Below are 6,777 nucleotides of genomic sequence, written 5' to 3' on the forward strand. Positions count from 1 at the left end.
GACTGGCTCTACTGAAGCGCTTGCAGCGTCACTGTGACTTGGAGAGAAATGCTTTCAGGAACTCTGGCCTGGCAGTCGGTGTCGGTGAAGTGGGGGCTGCTTCCCCAGGCGGTTGGCTGATCTGCTGTGCCTCCCACAGATGGTTGGAATTCCCTCCAGCCTCAAGTGTGCTGTGACATTCGCTCTCCCATCACACCCTAAACGTCTTGCACACTCATCAGAGGGAAAAAAAAGGACAAAGATCTCTCCGAAACTAAACGGAAACAAACTGACTTCTTTGGATCCTAAAAATGATCTATGCTGAATCATTAATTAACTAGCTAATCAATAATTCCATGCTTTTAAAACAAGATTGATTTAGAAATTTATAATTCAGTAGAGGATGTAATAGATGCTTATTGATCAATTATTATGTGCCAGGCATTGTCCTAAGCACTTTACAGATGTCACCTACCCTGTAAGGTGTGTGGGCTCTGAAATCAGACTCTCTCAGTTTGAATTTTGGCTTTGACATAGAGTAGCCACATGGCCTTGGGTCATTCATTGTTTGTCTCTCTAAGTCTCAGTGCCCCATCAGTTTCTTTGTGTGGGCTGTCTTTCCTCTGGGCCCTTGCACAGCTGGCTCCTTCTCATCCATCAGGTTTTGGCTTAAATATCATCTCCTCTGAGAGATGTTTTCCCATCATTCTATCTAAAGTAACACGCCCCGACTCCCCAGCCACCATTGTTTCTTTCAGAGCGCTGTTGTCTTCAACTACAATAGATGTTTGTTGAAAATGCCCTTTGTGTGAGGCTTGGCTTCTAGGTGCTGGGGATACGGCAGTGAACTACAACTCCCTCATGGGGCTTACACTCTCGTGGGAGAGACAGACAGACAAGTGGACAGGCAGGCAGATAATAAATAATATTCTAAATTCCTTGTTTACTGCCTATCTCCCTCAATACAATTATTAGCTCCTTGAGGGCGAGTTCTCATCTGTCTTGATTTCGCTTGAATTCCCAGTGCCTAGCATGCTGTTTAGCACATCATATACTTCAAAAAATGAAGTAAATAAGTCAAAGATAAGACTTTGAAGAGAATAAAGTAGATAATCCATGCTAAAGCTCTTATCGTAGTGCCTGTAACTTGGTACACACTTAATGAAGTGTTGATTGTTTTTCAATTAGATTACAAAGCTGTGTTCTTAACCACTTTACCACATTGTGTCTATAATAATAACTATAACAATAATAATGTAGTAGTATTATTACAGAATTACAGATAACAATGTACAATTTATTCACTAAATTCCAATGTATTCCATGAACTGTGTAGGCATATTAAAATAATATTTTATTTAATTATAACCCTACAATAATCCTAAAGGGTAGACATTCCTATCCTTACGTACCAAATTCTTAAAATAAAAGGCAGACTGTGGTCAGCGTGAAAGACAGATGCAGACAAAATGCTGTGTGATTTCAGAGGAGGAAGAGACTCCTGTGGCTGGAAGAGGTGAAACAGACGAGAGCCTTGGAGAGGGGTGGGCTCTCCATGTGGAGATAGCGGGGTAGGAGGGGAAGCCTGAGGCCGAGCGGGAAGCCGGCAAAGGGCACAGAGGAGTGTTTGGAATGGTGTGCTGTTCACACGTGGGTGGAAGTTGTGGTCCATGAAGGCAGTAATGGACAGGGCTGGAAATGGAGGGTAAGGTAGCGCTCGAATGCCAAGTGAAGACATTTAAACTTCATTTCATACGCAATAGGGAGCCATTAAAGCTTTTAAGCAGAGGAATAAAAAGAACCAGAAATGGGAACTTTGGGAAGATTAGTTTTGTTCTAGGCTAGATGGAAAGGAGATGAGGCTGGAACTATGCAATAGCCAGGTGCTGGATAGAAGAGGCCTGGTTTGTGGGGGAGGTGATAACAGAATGAAGAGAGCAAATGCAACGGGCAGAATTACCTGGCCCACGTGCGGGAATAGGGAAAGGGAGGTGTCAAACCTGGCTGAGGTGTCAAGCCTCGGTGGGTGATGCTCTTCTGATACGCTTGGCATACGGCTACGCTAAGACCCAGAGAGCTTGATAGTTCTCTAAGTCGGAGAATTTTCCAAAAGTCTTTGCTCATGAGGGACTTGGGGCTTTGTCTTACTAGACATTGTCTCTATCTTCCATTACTTTACCCGGCATGTTCTCTTGACAGTACAGTGCCCTGGGGCAGTCTTTGTACAAGGCTGGCATTCAAGAAATGTTTATCAAAGTGAACTAAATTGAATTGAATTTTTGGTTGAGGCCACTGTCTTGGTTGTCACCAAAGCTGAATCCAGCTTCTGTCTTCAGGAGCCTGGAGACAGATGAAGCTAAACCAAGTGGATCTGCTCCCTGCTCTGAGGGGCCGTGTCCACCCAGGATCCAGGTGACCGAATGGCCGGCAGCATGGTAGCCTGGCTGCTGTGGTAGCTGATCTGTATGCACATCTGCTCTCAGATGCTAGCAGGGGCCACAATGTCCAAAAATATATATATATATTTATATATATAAAATACATATTATATATATATATAAAATTTTATATTTATATAAAAATAAAACTATGTTGCTAATTACCTTCACATGCAAAAATGGCTGGATGGATTTACACTAACTTTGGCAGGTATTTTTGGGGATGGTATGACGTTTTTAAAACATAGGTTTTACAAGAAATTCACTTGTGAGTATGTGTCGGGGATGAGGAGGTGGTTTCTGGTTGGCACTTGAAACAGATGGCAGGCATCCTGCAGAGCCATGGGAGCTGAGGGAAGACTTGTCACAGTCGACACAGGAAATAGACAATGCTTTAAAACACGAGCCCTGACTCAAAACTCATAAGAGTAGATGATCTTAAGAATAAGTATAGATTTGTATTCAAGATTATTCTCACAAGGGCAACTCTGTGTAGCATGCTTTACAGCAGTTGTGGCAAGAAGTTGTTATTTGTCATTGGCTAACAGTTCTCTCAAGCAACACCAGGGATAAAAGTTTCGGGGAGTCCAGAGAAGTTCATATTCCCTCTTCTGGTAATATTCCAAACACCAAGAGCAGAATCCTCATAAACCCGGTGTCAACAACATGTCACAGGATAACGGTGCACGGGCCTGAAATTTTGCCCCTGCTGTTGGATATCTTCCGTTTGCCCTATCAAATCCATGGTCCACCCTTCCCCATCCTCCTCTGCACCCTGTGAGGCTGACCGAATGGGCTGTATGCACCAGCTCCCTTCTCTCTGGAGTTTGGTTTGTGGGGAGGTGGTTGGGAGACTGGATGCTGAAGTCTTCTGGCTCCTTCTCTGTGGGGTCCTGTTGGGCTGGCTCCCCAGACCAAAGGTCTCGGCTCTTGCAGGACAGCCCCCTCCATGCAGCCCTCTCTGTCTCTAGGTTCCAGGAGCAGCTCTCTGCTCTTGCCTCTTCAGGCCTGGGGATGTGGCCCCCAACCCTGGGACACACACTCTGCCTCTACTTCCTGCTCACAGCTTTGTAAATGACTCCTTTATGCAACTCCACTTTGAATTACCCTAATTTACCTGTGCCTTCTGTTTCCCTCTGGGATGCTTCTGATCCACCTCGTTTCCTCACAGCCTCCAAGTTTTCTTTTCCCCTCCAGAGTCTCACCTTTGGGGTAAAAAAAAAAACAACCCTGTTCTCCTCTCTCTCTCACCCCCCACCTCAGAATCCTGTGCAGGATTTCCACTCTTGGGCGCCACTTTCTGTACACTCTTCTCTCCTTACTGTGCGGGTTTTCTCCTAGTGAACTCTTTATATAAGTCAGGAGTAGACGAAGACCATAGATTCAGATCTGTCTCCTCTTTTTCTTTCCTGTGAAACAAAATCATTGACTCGATTAGTTGGTTTTGTGTAGCTAAAGCCCTATTCCAATCGTTAATTAATTCCAGAGCAGATTGATCTTGCGTTCGGTGCACAGTGTTCTCAGTCATTTAAAACAATGTCATTGGAAAGCTCTATGGAGACAGCCTTTTCACTTAAATGTATTAACCTCTGTACTGGTAATTCTCCATTTGCCCCTCCAGATCTGCTTCTGTCCTTCTCCAGACTGCTGAGCTCAGCTCTCCCACCCGCTAGATTCCAGTTAGGTTTGGCCAATAGAAGTTACTCGAATGAGATAAAAAACCAAGAGGAGAGAGAGGTCAGGGCATTCATTGCCCCACTCCCTGCCAGGTTGCCAGGTGGCCCCTCTCCCATGGTTATGGCTTTTGCTGGGCTCTGCAAACAGCTCCTTCGCTTTGTCCCTTTAGCCCTAAAGTGACATCAGTTTCTCATTGTTGCTTGTACCTGGGTAGCTTTACTACCAAAAAAATAGCTTTACTATTCCTTCTTGTTCCCTTAGTCCCGCCCATGCCTCTGCACAGACTTCCTGCATTCAACCCTCATCAGTTACCACTTGGGTGTGCCATCTGTTTCCTGCTGGGACCTTTACTGACACAACACATACCTTTTAATGTCATTCAGAGACTAGAGGGCTGGAGTGCAGCCTGTCATCCTAGGGTAGGTCTAATTCAGAAGTCACACGAGATCGTAACCCTTCACATCCCAGCTATTCCTTCAAGCTCATCATAAGTTACATAAAATTTCTATTGATGTGGTTTCCCAAAATATAGTGTAGACGCCAGGAATAAGCTGAATTCAGAATCCTGAATTCTCAGGCAGACACCTCTCTGAGTACAGGATTGGGAAGGAGCTATCCCTGAAGACTCAGCAAGCAAGGCATTCCTCTCCGTCTTGACCCTGACCCCTCTCTGGTTTCCTCCTCCAAGGAGCTGAGCTAGTCCGCATGTGCGCCATGAGGGCTATGGTGCCCCTCTAACCTATGAGCTCATAAAAGCAGACCAGGTGGTCTCCCAGTTCTGTTTCCCCCAGGCTCACATTCAGGGCTGGAGAAAGACTGGGTGACTCTTCAACTGAGATACTTTACATGTTCATTCAACATCCCATTCAGTGGGGTATGAGTAAGGATTGACTAGGAATGTTTTTTTTTTTTTTGATTTCTTGTCTATCTTGACATGATTGAGACCAATTTATTTATTTTTCAGTTATGTTAAAAAAAAAGACATGTATAGAGACCTGAGTTAATTGGCTCCTTACGGGTAGGCACTGGGGGCAGTTGCTCAGCTGGCCCATCAGTTAATTTGGTCTATCTATCCCAGAACTTGGCTCTTTAAGTATTTACCCTCAAACTGTAAGCTAATTCAAGGTAAGAAGATCAGGAAAAGAAAAAGAGAGCTGTAGTCCTAGGGATGTTCTCATTCGTCCCTCCAGAAGATCAGCCTTCTAGAAGAGTTGCCCAATTGATTGTCTGTGCCAATCTCAGAAACTTCCCCATAGGAGTGAAGTGAGAGAGGAAGACTGGAGCTCGCCTGGAAGGTAAAACGGGCCACAGCCAGCCCTCTTGCTGTGGGCCGTACTAGGATAACGCCACTTTGTGTGATGAGGATGACCTACCGAGATGGGAAACTAGGGACTGAGGCCAACCCAAACCAAATGAGCCGGGGAAGAAGGAGAGGAGCAAATGGGACAAAGGTGAGCAGTATGTTTTCAAGGCCTCGTTCCCCGTCTCAGTCAGTGCAGGGGATGTGAGTACCACCAGCAACTGAACTGGGGACTGAAGTGCTAGAGAGAAGGTGAGCACATTAATTCAGTGGCTTTGACGGCAGCCATGTGCAGTTCTGGGTTTGAGCTCAAGTCCACTCCCTTTTGTCTTGGTATTTTTATCTTTGTGCTCGTTGAAATGTGTGATGCTGAACTAATGCACGCAGGATGGTTGCACGATCTCGGCGTCCCATGAAATTCAGTTTTTAGGAAAAGTGATCACATGATTAATGGTCACTTCCCATGAATCCCATTGGCGGATTCCTCCTTATTCTTCTTCCCTCCCATTAATCATTTCATTGCCAATTGTGTCTCCTGAATTGGACTTTTTGATTGACCAAGACATCTCAGACCCCTGTGTGGCACATGCCTCTTTTGGAATCCTGTAAGGTGCTGCATCTCAAAAGGAGTTGTAGAAACCGGGCCACCAGTGCTTGTTGTAAGGTGCTCAAAATATGTCTGCTTGCTTCAGCAACCCAACCTGTGTGTTGGAGGGGCAGAAACTCTTGGGAACGAAAGGTAAAGAATTCTCACCCACCTAGCCCATCCAGAGTGCAGGCAAGGATCAAGTGACTGCCCACAGCAGTCCAATGACCCTCCAAGGAAGGAAAAGCAAGAATGACCACAAGATCTCATAAACTACATTTCCGTCTCCTTGTATTGGGCTTCTTTTCTTCTCAATCCCATGGTTTGCTTTTGTTTTTCTGCCATCCCAGAGGGACCCTCTCTCTATCCACATCTTACCACAATGAACTCGGTTCTCTCTTTCTCTAGTTCCCTCTGCTACTCTCAAGGTCTTCCTAGTGTCTTTCCACTGCACTGTGTCATAGATGAAATACACTACTGTTATTTTTTATACTGAGATGATAGTGGTATTGTCTGGAGGCACAGCTCTTGTGGAACAAGGTGAGGCTGGCTCATGATAACCCGTCTGTGTTTTTGTTATTTTTCCATCTGTGTTTTTAAAAGTGGGTTTCCCCTAATATCCAAAGAGCTAAAAGTGACCAGAATGAAGAAGAAATATTTGACAACATACCAATTTAATGCAGTTCCAAAACATTAAAAAGAAACAACCAGAACTCAGCATTGCCAGGAGAGGTGAGACTTGCCACAGGATAGATTTCCCGGGTCTCATTATGAAACCTCTACAAGCAGAACAATAT

Source organism: Ceratotherium simum, chromosome 2 (assembly GCF_057802395.1).
Source record: "Ceratotherium simum simum isolate JZ-2026a chromosome 2, ASM5780239v1, whole genome shotgun sequence".
NCBI lineage: Eukaryota > Metazoa > Chordata > Mammalia > Perissodactyla > Rhinocerotidae > Ceratotherium > Ceratotherium simum.